A 19688-nucleotide genomic window follows, 5' to 3' on the forward strand; every position below is an offset into this window, starting at 1 on the left:
GTTGCACCTTCCTTGTTTTACACTTCAGTTTATACGTCACAATCTGATATCTGGTCACGACCTGTTCACTAATTCTCTCATACCATGCTCATACGTATGCGTAGTTATTCTCAGAGAAAGCAACTCAATTTCTTTGGTTTTTCAGGGGTAATATGAGGAAAATATTTCAATAAAATAATGAAAAACAAGTATTATGATTAGAGGGCCTACATTTCAAGAATGCTGACAATTCTGACAATCAAATCGGAACTATGGTGAGGTTGCACCTTCCTTGTGAATGCGAGCTAATGCGTACATGTACCCCTCTTACAGTTTTACACTTCAGTTTATACGTCACAATCTGATATCTGGTCAATGAAGGCATGCATATAAAGTAGGCCTATGCTCTCCACTATGTTATCATTAAAACATGTTAATAATCCATTCACAGTTTCACCCACTTTCTTTTAACATTGCATGATTTTCAGGTGCTCTTTTGAAATCAGACTTCAATGCATTTTGCATTTCATCTTAATTCTATCATGATAAAACTTGATACCACAGCTTTAATTGAAACAGGTCTATAATTCCAGAAAGCACGAAATTACGATCGGCAACGTATAAAAAAGTCGTTTAATACAGAGAGAGCAGCTGGTGGCTCTCTCGCACCCTGTTTGTATTCTCTCCGTAGCATTGTACATATAATGAACCAAAAGAGCATAATATATACGCCATGGCGCATAAATAACGTACAGGAGAGAAAACATATTTCGTGTTATCCCGTTAATTTTAGAAGTGTATATATATATCGCTCCTCTGTTAAGAATGTAAAATGTTCTATTTATACGTCACAATCTGACATCTTGTAATTGAAGACATTGTTTGGATTTTCATGTGCTGATGCGAAATCATATTTAAATACATTTTACATGTTTACCTTTCTAATATTATAACTTGATAGTATTGCATAAAAGCCGATTTAATTGGAACAAACGCGAAATACAAGCTATGGCGTATAAAGTAGTCGTGTACATGTAACTCAGGAGAGCATCCAATTGTGTTTTTGGTCACTCTCTCTCTCACGACCTGTTCACTCATTCTCTCATACGTATGCGTAGTTATTCTCAGAGAAAGCAACTCAATTTCTTTGGTTTTTCAGGGGTAATATGAGGAAAATATTTCAATAAAATAATGAAAAACAAGTATTATGATTAGAGGGCCTACATTTCATGAACAGACCATGAAGAATGCTGACAATTCTGACAATCAAATCGGAACTATGGTGAGGTTGCACCTTCCTTGTGAATGCGAGCTAATGCGTACATGTACCCCTCTTACAGTTTTACACTTCAGTTTATACGTCACAATCTGATATCTGGTCAATGAAGGCATGCATATAAAGTAGGCCTATGCTCTTCACTATGTTATCATTAAAACATGTTAATTATTCCATTCACAGTTTCACCCACTTTCTTTTAACATTGCATGATTTTCAGGTGCTCTTTTGAAATCAGACTTCAATGCATTTTGCATTTCATCTTAATTCTATCATGATAAAACTTGATACCACTGCTTTAATTGAAACAGGTCTATAATTCCAGAAAGCACGAAATTACGATCGGCAACGTATAAAAAAGTCGTTTAATACAGAGAGAGCAGCTGGTGGCTCTCTCGCACCCTGTTTGTATTCTCTCCGTGGCATTGTACATATAATGAACCAAAAGAGCATAAAATATACGCCATGGCGCATAAATAACGTACAGGAGAGAAAACATATTTCGTGTTATCCCGTTAATTTTAGAAGTGTATATGGTCAATTCCAGCCAAAGCGGGACAAAATTCTCTCTGGGGGCCATTTTGAAAATGTTTTCCTTTTCAATTCTAGACTTATCAAATGAGACGATCATATCTAGTGAATCATCAGGTGGAAGTGCCATCGGATTGAAAAATAACTTTTCTTGCTAGACCAAATAAAGTGTTAAATGCGCATATGCATGTTACCCACGAATTCAAGCCTTTTTCACCTGTTGTACGCCATAAAATTTCACTTTCTTTAATATCTTTCAATATTTTATGTGTGACTCATATACACTAGAAATCGGTGAAGACTTTGAACGTAAAATAGAATTTTATTACATATATCTACAAAGAAATATTTTGGTTATTACAAATTTTAAGAAAGAACCAGGTGTACAGTTAAGATTGTGTCAATTCTTCGAACTCTTTCCAAAGTGGCTATCATTTAACATTACTGTATTATTTCGAAAGATTAGAATAAATGCTTCATATAAATATAAAGTTAGATTTTGTATCTCGTCGCAGGATGAGGATCTCGGATGGATTCGTGGGTAACAGCGTCTGGAAAATAGCAATTCCTATTAATTTTTTTAAATAAAAAATAAAAAATACTTTTCCGTATGTCAATAATTCAGGCTGCAATGGTACTAAAATGAATTTTAATCAAAATACAAACTACATGGAATATTTAGAATGGATCATTATGGCATTTTGGGTATAAAAATTTTGAGAATAATGAAGTTGCCAAATTCAAATAGACAGAGCAAACAGTTTTATATTATTATTTTAGTAAAATCATTCCATATTTTCATGCAGCAATATTCTATTAACTCGTGTTTGACAGTTCCTATGAACTAAAACACTATCAATACATTGTTAACTATAATTTAAGTAGGGATTCGTGGGTAACCAAAATGTTCGTGGGTAACACATATTTGAAGGTATGTATTGGTAAGCGGCAAAATAGAAAATATTACAGAAGGTTGGAAACCATCATGCGGTTATTCCTCCATTGTGTTTCAATGATTCCCGTTTCTCTAACCAATTGCATTTACCCAAAAAATGGTAATTTAGGATAATCAATCAAAACTTCATGATACAGCTTCAGTATGCCTTCAAGAGAACGCTATTAAACAGGACTGTTTTGGAACCTATTTCGCATGTTTTCAAAATGTTAAGATGCATAAGAAACATATAATTTACGAGTAAATCCTTGGATTCGTGGGTAACGCCGAATTCGTGGGTAAAGCTATAAGTACTATAGTACCGTTTGCTGTTTGCGTTTCTTAGGTGCATAAACTGTAAGTACTGTAAAAATTATAGCATACCCATGGCTTGAATATGTGCTGATTTAAACTTAAAATAAACAATCTCCTTGTTTTTCAAGGTTAGCATCTATTCGGGATTCGTGGGTAACAAAAGATTAAACCGTCGTAGATTATTTTTTAAAGCGGTGAACGTATTTTTACGATTTACAATTTTAAGCGCTTGTTAAACTAAATTCAGTGTCCAAAGTCATTAAATATTAATTTAAGTTATGGCAATTATGTTTGCTGGACTCGTGGGTAACAGTTGATACGTGGGTAACGTCAAATTTGATTTTATGGAATTTTATGGGTAAAACGTATTTGCATAAAATAATCACTTGGACCTCAGAATTATAGAACGAAACTTCGTTTCATGATATAGTCATTTATGGCATATTCACTTAACATTTTTCAGAACGATCATTTTATTTTTGATACGCGGGTAACAAAATTATTAGCCAAATTGACTTAATGGCCTCTAGAGTCCACAAACTTTGGTGGAATTCAATCGTTTTACATATGATGAGAGATCATGCAAACGTCTTTCTAACGGTAATAATTTCATTTTGATTGAAGGACATTCAATGACATATATGGTGCTTTATCTTTGATTTCGTGGGTAACGCCAATTCATTTAAGCCATCATAACTTGTCCCCTGGTATGACTTGCTAGTAAAGGCCTATCTGCACAAAGAGAGCACATTGGACGTGACATGATATGCTCCATCAATAACGTGATTTCCTTTATTAATGACATTTTTAAGTGGAAAGTTAACATAGAGAGAATTTTGTCCCGCTTTCGCTGGAATTGACCATATATATATCGCTCCTCTGATAAGAATGTAAAATGTTCTATTTATACGTCACAATCTGACATCTTGTAATTGAAGACATTGTTTGGATTTTCATGTGCTGATGCGAAATCATATTTAAATACATTTTACATGTTTACCTTTCTAATATTATAACTTGATAGTATTGCATAAAAGCCGATTTAATTGGAACAAACGCGAAATACAAGCTATGGCGTATAAAGTAGTCGTGTACATGTAACTCAGGAGAGCATCCAATTGTGTTTTTGGTCACTCTCTCTCACGACCTGTTCACTCATTCTCTCATACGTATGCGTAGTTATTCTCAGAGAAAGCAACTCAATTTCTTTGGTTTTTCAGGGGTAATATGAGGAAAATATTTCAATAAAATAATGAAAAACAAGTATTATGATTAGAGGGCCTACATTTCATGAACAGACCATGAAGAATGCTGACAATTCTGACAATCAAATCGGAACTATGGTGAGGTTGCACCTTCCTTGTGAATGCGAGCTAATGCGTACATGTACCCCTCTTACAGTTTTACACTTCAGTTTATACGTCACAATCTGATATCTGGTCAATGAAGGCATGCATATAAAGTAGGCCTATGCTCTCCACTATGTTATCATTAAAACATGTTAATATTCCATTCACAGTTTCACCCAATTTCTTTTAACATTGCATGATTTTCAGGTGCTCTTTTGAAATCAGACTTCAATGCATTTTGCATTTCATCTTAATTCTATCATGATAAAACTTGATACCACTGCTTTAATTGAAACAGGTCTATAATTCCAGAAAGCACGAAAATTACGATCGGCGACGTATAAAAAGTCGTTTAATACAGAGAGAGCAGCTTGTGGCTCTCTCGCACCCTGTTTGTATTCTCTCCGTAGCATTGTACATAAATTATAATGAACCAAAAGAGCATAAAATATACGCCATGGCGCATAAATAACGTACAGGAGAGAAAACATACTTCGTGTTATCCCGTTAATTTTAGAAGTGTATATATATCTCGCTCCTCTGTTAAGAATGTAAAATATTCAATATTTATACGTCACAATCTGACATCTTGTAATTGAAGACATTGTTTGGATTTTCATGTGCTGATACGAAATCACATTTAAATACATTTTACATGTTTACCTTTCTAATATTATAACTTGATAGTATTGCATAAAAGCCGATTTAATTGGAACAAACGCGAAATACAAGCTATGGCGTATAAAGTAGTCGTGTACATGTAACTCAGGGAGAGCATCCAATTGTGTTTTTGGTCACTCTCTCTCTCATGGCCTGTTCACTCATTCTCTCATACGTATGCGTAGTTATTCTCAGAGAAAGCAACTCAATTTCTTTGGTTTTTCAGGGGTAATATGAGGAAAATATTTCAATAAATGAATAAAATAATGAAAAACAAGTATTATGATTAGAGGGCCTACATTTCATGAACAGACCATGAAGAATGATGACAATTCTGACAATCAAATCGGAACTATGGTGATGTTGCACCTTCCTTGTGAATGCGAGCTAATGCGTACCCCTCTTACAGTTTTACACTTCCGTTTATACGTCACAATCTGATATCTGGTCAATGAAGGCATGCATAATTATGCTCTCCACTGTGTTATCATCAAAACATGTTAATATTCTATTCACAGTTTCACCCACTTTCTTTTAAGGGATCCAAAATGAGCGTTTATTGCGTTTCGACAGTATTTTTGGTGGGACATGAGAGCACCTCAGACCTATCGAATTGCATTCTGAATACGAAGCATGTCTTTCTGATATCAAATAATTTTCATTTTTAAAAGCACAATATAATACAAATTTTATGACAAATTATAAAAATTTGATATTTTTCAAATTTTGATATATAACAGTCCTCGAAGTAAATTATATAAATCTAATGATATATTCTTAAAGTGTATGTAGCAGGGAGGAAACGCCGACGGTCGAATTGAAAATTTTGACCTTTGATATTGAAGATATGGATTTTTTTCCCCAAAAGACCTAATTTTTTGGGTGTTTTGGGGGAAAAAATCCATATCTTCAATACGAAAGGTCAAGATTTTCAATTGATCGTCGGCTTTTCATCCCACCTATATACACTTTAAGTATAAATCATCAGATTTATAAAGTTTACTTCAAGTACTGTTAAATATCAAAAATATCAATTTTAATGATTTGCCATAAAATGTGTATTAAATTGCGAATTTCAAAAATCAAAATTATTTGATATCAGAATGACATTCTTCATATTCAGAATGCAATTCGATATGTCTGATGCTCTAATGTAAAGCCAAGAATTCTCCGCGTTGCGGAAATTCCGCGAAAATCGCGGAATTCGGAGGTATAAAGCGGAAAACGCATTTCTGAGAAAAAATATAAAAAATAAGCAAAAATGACATAGAAAAAGAAAAAAATACAATTGAAAAGAAATAAATAAAATACTAAATGAAATGGGTCTTCAAAATTCATCAAAATAAAGTAAAATCCGTCATAGATTTACCGTACAACGCCTGTCCTACCTCCCATTGCAGCCATGATACCCAATTCTTGTGAAATTTTATTATGTCAGAAATGTGATAAAATTACAAAGCGGAGAAAAGCGGAATTTAGCATTTGTAAAGCAGAAAATTCTTGGCTTTACTCTAATGTCCCAAAATAAATACTGTCCAAACGTTCATACCCCAGCCCTTAACATTGCATGATTTTCAGGTGCTCTTTTGAAATCAGACTTGGATGAATTTTACATTTCATCTTAATTCTATCATGATAAAACTTGATACCACAGCTTTAATTGAAACAGATCTATAATTCCAGAAAGCACGAAAATAAATCGGTGACGTATAAAAAAGTCGTTTAATACAGAGAGAGCAGCTGGTCGCTATCTCGCACCCTGTTGGTGTAGGACTCATTCTCTCCGTAGCATTGTACATATTATGAACCAAAAGAGCATAAAATATACGCCATGGCGCATAAATAACGTACAGGCGAGAACACATATTTCGTGTTATCCCGTTAATTTTAGAAGTGTATATATATATATCGCTCCTCTGTTAAGAATGTAAAATGTTCTATTTATACGTCACAATCTGACATCTTGTAATTGAAGACATTGTTTGGATTTTCATGTGCTGATGCGAAATCATATTTAAATACATTTTACATGTTTACCTTTCTAATATTATAACTTGATAGTATTGCATAAAAGCCGATTTAATTGGAACAAACGCGAAATACAAGCTATGGCGTATAAAGTAGTCGTGTACATGTAACTCAGGGAGAGCATCCAATTGTGTTTTTGGTCACTCTCTCTCTCTCACGACCTGTTCACTAATTCTCTCATACGTATGCGTAGTTATTCTCAGAGAAAGCAACTCAATTTCTTTGGTTTTTTCAGGGGTAATATGAGGAAAATATTTCAATAAAATAATGAAAAACAAGTATTATGATTAGAGGGCCTACATTTCATGAACAGACCATGAAGAATGATGACAACTGACAATCAAATCGGAACTATGGTGAGGTTGCACCTTCCTTGTGAATGCGAGCTAATGCGTACCCGTCTTACAGTTTTACACTTCAGTTTATACGTCACAATCTGATATCTGGTCAATGAAGGCATGCATATAAAGTAGGCCTATGCTCTCCACTATGTTATCATTAAAACATGTTAATATTCCATTCACAGTTTCACCCACTTTCTTTTAACATTGCATGATTTTCAGGTGCTCTTTTGAAATCAGACTTGGATGAATTTTACATTTCATCTTAATTCTATCATGATAAAACTTGATACCACAGCTTTAATTGAAACAGGTCTATAATTCCAGAAAGCACGAAAATACAATCGGTGACGTATAAAAAAGTCGTTTAATACAGAGAGAGCAGCTGGTCGCTATCTCGCACCCTGTTGGTGTAGGAGTCATTCTCTCCGTAGCATTGTACATAATAATGAACCAAAAGAGCATAAAATATACGCCATGGCGCATAAATAACGTACAGGAGAGAAAACATATTTCGTGTTATCCCGTTAATTTTAGAAGTGTATATATATATCGCTCCTCTGTTAAGAATGTAAAATGTTCTATTTATACGTCACAATCTGACATCTTGTAATTGAAGACATTGTTTGGATTTTCATGTGCTGATGCGAAATCATATTTAAATACATTTTACATGTTTACCTTTCTAATATTATAACTTGATAGTATTGCATAAAAGCCGATTTAATTGGAACAAACGCCAAATACAAGCTATGGCGTATAAAGTAGTCGTGTACATGTAACTCAGGGAGAGCATCCATGTTTTTGGTCACTCTCTCTCTCATGGCCTGTTCACTCATTCTCTCATACGTATGCGTAGTTATTCTCAGAGAAAGCAACTCAATTTCTTTGGTTTTTCAGGGGTAATATGAGGAAAATATTTCAATAAATGAATAAAATAATGAAAAACAAGTATTATGATTAGAGGGCCTACATTTCATGAACAGACCATGAAGAATGATGACAATTCTGACAATCAAATCGGAACTATGGTGATGTTGCACCTTCCTTGTGAATGCGAGCTAATGCGTACCCCTCTTACAGTTTTACACTTCCGTTTATACGTCACAATCTGATATCTGGTCAATGAAGGCATGCATAATTATGCTCTCCACTGTGTTATCATCAAAACATGTTAATATTCTATTCACAGTTTCACCCACTTTCTTTTAAGGGATCCAAAATGAGCGTTTATTGCGTTTCGACAGTATTTTTGGTGGGACATGAGAGCACCTCAGACCTATCGAATTGCATTCTGAATACGAAGCATGTCTTTCTGATATCAAATAATTTTCATTTTTTAAAAAGCACAATATAATACAAATTTTATGACAAATTATAAAAATTTGATATTTTTCAAATTTTTGATATATAACAGTCCTCGAAGTAAATTATATAAATCTAATGATATATTCTTAAAGTGTATGTAGCAGGGAGGAAACGCCGACGGTCGAATTGAAAATTTTGACCTTTGATATTGAAGATATGGATTTTTTCCCCAAAAGACCTAATTTTTTGGGTGTTTTGGGGAAAAATCCATATCTTCAATACGAAAGGTCAAGATTTTCAATTGATCGTCGGCTTTTCATCCCACCTATATACACTTTAAGTATAAATCATCAGATTTATAAAGTTTACTTCAAGTACTGTTAAATATCAAAAATATCAATTTTAATGATTTGCCATAAAATGTGTATTAAATTGCGAATTTCAAAAATCAAAATTATTTGATATCAGAATGACATTCTTCATATTCAGAATGCAATTCGATATGTCTGATGTGCTCTAATGTAAAGCTAAGAATTCTCCGCGTTGCGGAAATTCCGCGAAAATCGCGGAATTCGGAGGTATAAAGCGGAAAACGCATTTCTGAGAAAAAATATAAAAAATAAGCAAAAATGACATAGAAAAAGAAGAAAAAATACAATTGAAAAGAAATAAATAAAATACTAAATGAAATGGGTCTTCAAAATTCATCAAAATAAAGTAAAATCCGTCATAGATTTACCGTACAACGCCTGTCCTACCTCCCATTGCAGCCATGATACCCAATTCTTGTGAAATTTTATTATGTCAGAAATGTGATAAAATTACAAAGCGGAGAAAAGCGGAATTTAGCATTTGTAAAGCAGAAAATTCTTGGCTTTACTCTAATGTCCCAAAATAAATACTGTCCAAACGTTCATACCCCAGCCCTTAACATTGCATGATTTTCAGGTGCTCTTTTGAAATCAGACTTGGATGAATTTTACATTTCATCTTAATTCTATCATGATAAAACTTGATACCACAGCTTTAATTGAAACAGATCTATAATTCCAGAAAGCACGAAAATAAATCGGTGACGTATAAAAAAGTCGTTTAATACAGAGAGAGCAGCTGGTCGCTATCTCGCACCCTGTTGGTGTAGGACTCATTCTCTCCGTAGCATTGTACATATTATGAACCAAAAGAGCATAAAATATACGCCATGGCGCATAAATAACGTACAGGAGAGAAAACATATTTCGTGTTATCCCGTTAATTTTAGAAGTGTATATATATATATCGCTCCTCTGTTAAGAATGTAAAATGTTCTATTTATACGTCACAATCTGACATCTTGTAATTGAAGACATTGTTTGGATTTTCATGTGCTGATGCGAAATCATATTTAAATACATTTTACATGTTTACCTTTCTAATATTATAACTTGATAGTATTGCATAAAAGCCGATTTAATTGGAACAAACGCGAAATACAAGCTATGGCGTATAAAGTAGTCGTGTACATGTAACTCAGGGAGAGCATCCAATTGTGTTTTTGGTCACTCTCTCTCTCACGACCTGTTCACTAATTCTCTCATACGTATGCGTAGTTATTCTCAGAGAAAGCAACTCAATTTCTTTGGTTTTTTCAGGGGTAATATGAGGAAAATATTTCAATAAAATAATGAAAAACAAGTATTATGATTAGAGGGCCTACATTTCATGAACAGACCATGAAGAATGATGACAACTGACAATCAAATCGGAACTATGGTGAGGTTGCACCTTCCTTGTGAATGCGAGCTAATGCGTACCCGTCTTACAGTTTTACACTTCAGTTTATACGTCACAATCTGATATCTGGTCAATGAAGGCATGCATATAAAGTAGGCCTATGCTCTCCACTATGTTATCATTAAAACATGTTAATATTCCATTCACAGTTTCACCCACTTTCTTTTAACATTGCATGATTTTCAGGTGCTCTTTTGAAATCAGACTTGGATGAATTTTACATTTCATCTTAATTCTATCATGATAAAACTTGATACCACAGCTTTAATTGAAACAGGTCTATAATTCCAGAAAGCACGAAAATACAATCGGTGACGTATAAAAAAGTCGTTTAATACAGAGAGAGCAGCTGGTCGCTATCTCGCACCCTGTTGGTGTAGGAGTCATTCTCTCCGTAGCATTGTACATAATAATGAACCAAAAGAGCATAAAATATACGCCATGGCGCATAAATAACGTACAGGAGAGAAAACATATTTCGTGTTATCCAGTTAATTTTAGAAGTGTATATATATATCGCTCCTCTGTTAAGAATGTAAAATGTTCTATTTATACGTCACAATCTGACATCTTGTAATTGAAGACATTGTTTGGATTTTCATGTGCTGATGCGAAATCATATTTAAATACATTTTACATGTTTACCTTTCTAATATTATAACTTGATAGTATTGCATAAAAGCCGATTTAATTGGAACAAACGCCAAATACAAGCTATGGCGTATAAAGTAGTCGTGTACATGTAACTCAGGGAGAGCATCCAATTGTGTTTTTGGTCACTCTCTCTCTCATGGCCTGTTCACTCATTCTCTCATACGTATGCGTAGTTATTCTCAGAGAAAGCAACTCAATTTCTTTGGTTTTTCAGGGGTAATATGAGGAAAATATTTCAATAAATGAATAAAATAATGAAAAACAAGTATTATGATTAGAGGGCCTACATTTCATGAACAGACCATGAAGAATGATGACAATTCTGACAATCAAATCGGAACTATGGTGATGTTGCACCTTCCTTGTGAATGCGAGCTAATGCGTACCCCTCTTACAGTTTTACACTTCCGTTTATACGTCACAATCTGATATCTGGTCAATGAAGGCATGCATAATTATGCTCTCCACTGTGTTATCATCAAAACATGTTAATATTCTATTCACAGTTTCACCCACTTTCTTTTAAGGGATCCAAAATGAGCGTTTATTGCGTTTCGACAGTATTTTTGGTGGGACATGAGAGCACCTCAGACCTATCGAATTGCATTCTGAATACGAAGCATGTCTTTCTGATATCAAATAATTTTCATTTTTTAAAAAGCACAATATAATACAAATTTTATGACAAATTATAAAAATTTGATATTTTTCAAATTTTGATATATAACAGTCCTCGAAGTAAATTATATAAATCTAATGATATATTCTTAAAGTGTATGTAGCAGGAGGAAACGCCGACGGTCGAATTGAAAATTTTGACCTTTGATATTGAAGATATGGATTTTTTTCCCCAAAAGACCTAATTTTTGGGTGTTTTGGGGAAAAAATCCATATCTTCAATACGAAAGGTCAAGATTTTCAATTGATCGTCGGCTTTTCATCCCACCTATATACACTTTAAGTATAAATCATCAGATTTATAAAGTTTACTTCAAGTACTGTTAAATATCAAAAATATCAATTTTAATGATTTGCCATAAAATGTGTATTAAATTGCGAATTTCAAAAATCAAAATTATTTGATATCAGAATGACATTCTTCATATTCAGAATGCAATTCGATATGTCTGATGTGCTCTAATGTAAAGCCAAGAATTCTCCGCGTTGCGGAAATTCCGCGAAAATCGCGGAATTCGGAGGTATAAAGCGGAAAACGCATTTCTGAGAAAAAAAAATACATTTGAAAAGAAATAAATAAAATACTAAATGAAATGGGTCTTCAAAATTCATCAAAATAAAGTAAAATCCGTCATAGATTTACCGTACAACGCCTGTCCTACCTCCCATTGCAGCCATGATACCCAATTCTTGTGAAATTTTATTATGTCAGAAATGTGATAAAATTACAAAGCGGAGAAAAGCGGAATTTAGCATTTGTAAAGCAGAAAATTCTTGGCTTTACTCTAATGTCCCAAAATAAATACTGTCCAAACGTTCATACCCCAGCCCTTAACATTGCATGATTTTCAGGTGCTCTTTTGAAATCAGACTTGGATGAATTTTACATTTCATCTTAATTCTATCATGATAAAACTTGATACCACAGCTTTAATTGAAACAGATCTATAATTCCAGAAAGCACGAAAATAAATCGGTGACGTATAAAAAGTCGTTTAATACAGAGAGAGCAGCTGGTCGCTATCTCGCACCCTGTTGGTGTAGGACTCATTCTCTCCGTAGCATTGTACATATTATGAACCAAAAGAGCATAAAATATACGCCATGGCGCATAAATAACGTACAGGAGAGAAAACATATTTCGTGTTATCCCGTTAATTTTAGAAGTGTATATATATATATATCGCTCCTCTGTTAAGAATGTAAAATGTTCTATTTATACGTCACAATCTGACATCTTGTAATTGAAGACATTGTTTGGATTTTCATGTGCTGATGCGAAATCATATTTAAATACATTTTACATGTTTACCTTTCTAATATTATAACTTGATAGTATTGCATAAAAGCCGATTTAATTGGAACAAACGCGAAATACAAGCTATGGCGTATAAAGTAGTCGTGTACATGTAACTCAGGAGAGCATCCAATTGTGTTTTTGGTCCCTCTCTCTCTCTCACGACCTGTTCACTAATTCTCTCATACGTATGCGTAGTTATTCTCAGAGAAAGCAACTCAATTTCTTTGGTTTTTCAGGGGTAATATGAGGAAAATATTTCAATAAAATAATGAAAAACAAGTATTATGATTAGAGGGCCTACATTTCATGAACAGACCATGAAGAATGATGACAACTGACAATCAAATCGGAACTATGGTGAGGTTGCACCTTCCTTGTGAATGCGAGCTAATGCGTACCCCTCTTATAGTTTTACACTTCCGTTTATACGTCACAATCTGATATCTGGTCAATGAAGGCATGCATAATTATGCTCTCCACTATGTTATCATCAAAACATGTTAATATTCTATTCACAGTTTCACCCACTTTCTTTTAACATTGCATGATTTTCAGGTGCTCTTTTGAAATCAGACTTGGATGAATTTTACATTTCATCTTAATTCTATCATGATAAAACTTGATACCACAGCTTTAATTGAAACAGGTCTATAATTCCAGAAAGTACGAAAATACAATCGGTGACGTATAAAAAAGTCGTTTAATACAGAGAGAGCAGCTGGTCGCTATCTGAACTATTTTTTGGGACGCGGAATTGTGCAGTACCGCGTGCGGTACTGCACACTTCCGTTTGCAGTCCCGCATGCGGTACTGCACATCCCGACCTGCATTCCCGCATGCGGGAATGCAGGTCGGGATGTGCAGTACCGCATGCGGGACTGCAACACCCCAGTGCATTTCCGCTGGGGATGTGCAATATTTTGATGTATTTCCGCGTGGGGAACTGCAATATTTTTGGTGCATTTCCGGCAGGGGATGTGCAATATTTTTGGTGTTTTTTCCGCATGGGGAGGTGCAATATTTTCGGTGTATTTCCGCGTGGGGAACTGCAATATTTTTGGTGCATTTCCGCTAGAGGATGTGCAATATTTTTGGTGTTTTTCCGCATGGGGATGTGCAAAATGTTTTGGGGGTTTTCCGCATGGGGATGTGCAATATTTTTGGTGTTTTTTCCGCATGGGGATGTGCAAAATTTTTGATGTAGGGTAGCTGCAGGTAATATGGGACAGCAGGTAATATGGGACACCTGTTTTCATTTTAACAAAAAGTAGCTTAGAGAAGGTACACACTTTAAGTTGATTTGTTAAGTGTTTAGAGACATCAATTGTGCTTCTAGAAATGCAGTTTTGGAGTCTGTGTATCAAACTCTTGGAAATCAATGCCAAAAGAGTGAAATCCTGCCCAAAAATTTACGTCGTTTTTTTGGCCTGATATAAAATCAATGACGCCACATTTTATGATTGTGTATCCAAATACTCTGGTACTGAGGGTGCATTTGTCACTTTTTATGATCTTTAGGTGATGGGTTAAGCTTATCAGCAGGTAAAATTACACTGAAAAGTGGCACTTTCCTTTTATAAATGATTATTTTCTCTGATTTTCAACTGAATGGGTGCAGGTAATATGGGACACATAGGAAATTGTGTGCATTGTCAATGCGAAAAGCAAAACTATTTAGAAAATTGAATTTTCTTGTTGAAATTTGCATTTAACATTCAAAATCATGTAACAAAAATGTTTTTAGAACAAAAGAGTGATTTTCTGAACATTTTGATTTTCACCATAGAGATAACACAGTGTCCCATATTACCTGCACATGCAGGTAATATGGGACACTTGACGATGACGTCATTTTGACGTCATAGCGTCCAAACAAACATAAAAACAAGATAACATTGCCTGTTTTATTAATCTTAAAGGACAGGTTGTTCATCATAACAATCTCTTTTGGGCATATCTTCTATAGTTTTATGCACATAAGCTAAACGTCCTTAATGGTCCCATATTACCTGCAGGTACCCTATTTCCGCGTGGGGAACTGCAATATTTTTGGTGCATTTCCGGCAGGGGATGTGCAATATTTTTGGTGTTTTTTCCGCATGGGGATGTGCAATATTTTCGGTGTATTTCCGCGTGGGGAACTGCAATATTTGTGGTGCGTAGGGGATGTGCAATATTTTTGGTGTTTTTCCGCATGGGGATGTGCAAAATGTTTTGGGGGTTTTCCGCATGGGGATGTGCAATATTTTTGGTGTTTTTTCCGCATGGGGATGTGCAAAATTATAACTGCGGCAGGTCCCGGACAGAACCTGAATCCAGTCAGAAGCTATCTCATTGGGCGATGAAAATATAATACGAAAAACATAGAAATATCCAAAACTATGGAACAATTTAGAGATTTATATATAAGGAATTTCTATCTGGAAATCCCTCGGGTAATTCCAGCTAGAAATACCCGAAATATCGAATCATCTACATGATCTAGATATATAAAACACCCTCTGGCCTCTTCACTAGACCGTATAACATATATGATTAATCGGATGGAGCTTAAGAGAGATCAGTGTTTCATGTCATTGGCTAATTGTAAGCGTGTCTACTAGGAATTAAGCAAATATTAATTCCACGATCTAATACTATGATAACCTTTCGGAACTTTATAGTATTTTATTCAATTAATACTGTTTTTAGAACTTAACAGTATTGTTATATTCCGAAATACTATGTTAACCTTTCGGTACTATAGTATTACATAGGAAAAAGCTGGGACATCGACAAAAGTATAAGTTATATTAAACATGTTGGATCGTGAATTAATTGGCTGGGCCGAAACACGATTACATTTTTTTTTTTACATTGCAAATTTCAAAAAAAATCAAAATTATTTGATATCAGAAGGACATTCTTCGTATTCAGAATGCAATTCGATATGTCTGATGTGCTCTCATCTAATGTCCCACAATAAATACTGTCCAAACGTTCATACCCCTTTCTTTAATAATAACTTTTATGTTAAATCATTGACCATTTATAATATAAAGCTACCAAGTAATCTACATTTTAACTGAGATTTTAAGATCTGAAAGGCTATCCCGGCAAACACAAAACGTTTTAAACAGGTTAGGCCTATATTTTTGGGTTTTGGTGTTGGTAAAACGTTTTAATAACATAAATGTCGGGTTAAAAAGGTCATGAAAACATTTAAAACGTTTTGTATGTTTTCAAAATGTTATTGAAAATATTTTCTGCAAACATTTTTTGCCAAATATTTTGTCACCCTATGTTTGAGAATATTTGCAGTAAGTTATCAAAAATGTTTAGCCCTTAGTTTGAGAATATTTGCAGTAAGTTATCAAAAATGTTTTTGAATATTCACCTCGTAAAGTATTAAAGCGCGCCGCCATAGCTTAATTCCATGATCTTGATCTTATTTTTATCGATATACATCGATCACTTATCGGATTAAGTATTTGATTGACAAGGTTACCCCTGCGTCCCCTAGCCGCTTGTCTATTAATGTGTGCATATTATAATTTATACCATTTTTTTAGGCCTATATGATTATGAGAGCTTTAATGACTAGGGGTTATAGTTTTTAGTCTGGTATGTCTGCCTTTGCATGTTATGTTTCCATTTGTAAATTCATGTTTAAATGTGCTAGTGTGCGATGCATAATTCTTCTTTGCCCTGTATATTATATAAAGAATAACGATTAAGCATATATCATTTAATAATTTGAAATGTTTGTAATGTTTCCATGTTCCGGTGTATGATTTGTTTAATATAGCTTTTACTATATCATGATATCGCATGTGGCTGCACCAAATATATTGCAGTTCCACATGCGGACATGCGAACAAAAAACAGCTTTTGCCATAAGCGTAGATCCCGGGGGATGAGGGGCGAAGGCTAAACCCCCTAATATTTTGCCAGGGTTCCATACAATCCCCCCAATGTTGACGCTTGTACGACCCCTGTTATGTTTATCTTAATTTAGCTATTTTAGATCCGAGACGAAAATACCTATTTCGTCTCAGTTTTAGATACCGTAGCTTTAGATGTCCTTTTCGTAAACATCAAAAAACCCTTCTCTGATCTCGCCGCTGCTATTCATGGGCATCGTTTGAGATCTGCGTAAATTGATCCACTTGAGAAATGTCCCGCTTGGGCAGCTTCTAACATGAATAAAATGCACACAATGTCAAGTTGATTACAATGGTCACTAAATAGATTCATCACAATAGCCCCTTATCATTAAGCGACGTGCGATAATATTTTTAATATAATAAAACTCGTAGAATACTATAGACTTTAAAGTTTATAACACTTTCTTTTAATTACAGCAAATGAAGCAAAACTCACAATACGCTAATAGTCAAAGTAAAACGATAGTAATATTAAAGAAATTTATATATTATGCCTGTGATAATATTTTCTACGCCGCAGGGCCTACAAATAAAAAACAAAACAAATAAAACCAAAAACAAACAACATCCCCATGCGGATAAACACCAAAAATATTGCACATCCCCTAACGGAAATGCACCAAAAATATTGCAGTTCCCCATGCGGAAAAAAACCAAAAATATTGCACATACCCTAACGGAAATGCACCAAAAATATTGCACATCCCCTAACGGAAATGCACCAAAAATATTGCAGTTACCCATGCGGAAAAACACAAAAAATATTGCACATACCCTATTAAACGGAAATGCACCAAAAATATTGCAGTTCCCCATGCGGAAAAAACCCAAAAATATTGCACATACCCTAACGGAAATGCACCAAAAATATTGCACATCCCCTAACGGAAATGCACCAAAAATATTGCAGTTACCCATGCGGAAAAAATCCAAAAATATTGCACATACCCTATTAAACGGAAATGCACCAAAAATATTGCAGTTCCCCATGCAGAAAAAAACCCAAAAATATTGCATTTGCCCTAACGGAAATGCACCAAAAATATTGCACATCCCCATGCGGATAAACACCAAAAATATTGTAGATCCCCTAACGGAAATGCACCAAAAATATTGCACATCTCCATGCGGATAAACACCTAAAATATTGGACATCCCCTAACGGAAATGCACCAAAAATATTGCAGTTCCCCATGCGGAAAAAACCCAAAAATATTGGACATCCCCTAACGGAAATGCACCAAAAATATTGCAGTTCCCCATGCGGGACTGCACATCCCGACCTGCATCACCGCATGCGGTACTGCACTGTCACATCCCGACCTGCATCACCGCATGCGGGAATGCACGTCGGGACGTGCAGTCCCGCATGCGGAAGTGCGTGACGGAAGGTGCAGTTCCGCATGCGGGACTGTGAGCGGAAGTGTGCAGTACCGCACGCGGTACTGCACAGATAGCAGTCGCTTTCAATACCTGGCTATCTCGCACCCTGTTGGTGTAGGACTCATTCTCTCCGTAGCATTGTACATATTATGAACCAAAAGAGCATAAAATATACGCCATGGCGCATAAATAACGTACAGGAGAGAAAACATATTTCGTGTTATCCCGTTAATTTTAGAAGTGTATATATATATCGCTCCTCTGTTAAGAATGTAAAATGTTCTATTTATACGTCACAATCTGACATCTTGTAATTGAAGACATTGTTTGGATTTTCATGTGCTGATGCGAAATCATATTTAAATACATTTTACATGTTTACCTTTCTAATATTATAACTTGATAGTATTGCATAAAAGCCGATTTAATTGGAACAAACGCGAAATACAAGCTATGGCGTATAAAGTAGTCGTGTACATGTAACTCAGGGAGAGCATCCAATTATGTTTTTGGTCACTCTCTCAGGTCACTCTCTCTCTCTTGACCTGTTCACTAATTCTCTCATACGTATGCGTAGTTATTCTCAGAGAAAGCAACTCAATTTCTTTGGTTTTTCAGGGGTAATATGAGGAAAATATTTCAATAAAATAATGAAAAACAAGTATTATGATTAGAGGGCCTACATTTCATGAACAGACCATGAAGAATGATGATAATTCTGACAATCAAATCGGAACTATGGTGAGGTTGCACCTTCCTTGTGAATGCGAGCTAATGCGTACCCCTCTTATAGTTTTACACTTCCGTTTATACGTCACAATCTGATATCTGGTCAATGAAGGCATGCATAATTATGCTCTCCACTATGTTATCATCAAAACATGTTAATATTCTATTCACAGTTTCACCCACTTTCTTTTAACATTGCATGATTTTCAGGTGCTCTTTTGAAATCAGACTTGGATGAATTTTACATTTCATCTTAATTCTATCATGATAAAACTTGATACCACAGCTTTAATTGAAACAGGTCTATAATTCCAGAAAGCACGAAAATACAATCGGTGACGTATAAAAAGTCGTTTAATACAGAGAGAGCAGCTGGTCGCTATCTCGCACCCTGTTGGTGTAGGACACATTCTCTCCGTAGCATTGTACATATAATGAACCAAAAGAGCATAAAATATACGCCATGGCGCATAAATAACGTACAGGAGAGAAAACATATTTCGTGTTATCCCGTTAATTTTAGA

This window comes from Amphiura filiformis, chromosome 20 (genome assembly GCF_039555335.1).
Source record: "Amphiura filiformis chromosome 20, Afil_fr2py, whole genome shotgun sequence".
Classification (NCBI taxonomy): Eukaryota; Metazoa; Echinodermata; class Ophiuroidea; order Amphilepidida; family Amphiuridae; genus Amphiura; species Amphiura filiformis.